The following is a 479-nucleotide window of genomic DNA, read 5'->3' as shown; positions in this document are numbered from 1 at the left end:
TGGCTCGTCGACCGTCTGTGCGACTTTGCGAAGCGGAAAAGCCATCGCATTTGGAAGGAGGCCCACCATCGCCTTCCGGGCGGTACCCTCCTGAAGCCGGAGATTATCCTGGCTCCACAGGAGGGAGACACTGCTATCTGTCTCGACGTTCAGGTCGTGTCGGACTCTTCTTCCATCTCGCGGGCCCACGCGCTGAAGATGACAAAATATAGTGGGAGTGCCGATCTGCGGGCTCAGATCCTCTCGTTTACCTCCAAAACCACTGTCGTGTTTCGGTCGGTAACGTTGACGTGGCGTGGGGCTTGGTGCAGGCCATCAGCCCGTTACCTGACCGGGAGCGTCGGCATTTCTAACTCCCAGCTCCGCTACCTAGCTTTAGGCGCGGTCCAGGGTTCATTGCGTTGTTGGTCGTGGTTTAATCGTATGACCACGATGGCGTCAAACCCATTGGCGATGCACCAAGGGTGACGCGTATGTTG

The sequence above is a fragment of the Leiobunum rupestre genome, chromosome 11, assembly GCF_980474605.1.
Source record: "Leiobunum rupestre chromosome 11, qqLeiRupe1.1.hap1, whole genome shotgun sequence".
NCBI classification, from domain to species: Eukaryota; Metazoa; Arthropoda; class Arachnida; order Opiliones; family Sclerosomatidae; genus Leiobunum; species Leiobunum rupestre.
The sequence above is the reverse complement of the archived record's forward strand: the minus strand, read 5'-3'. Positions refer to the sequence as shown.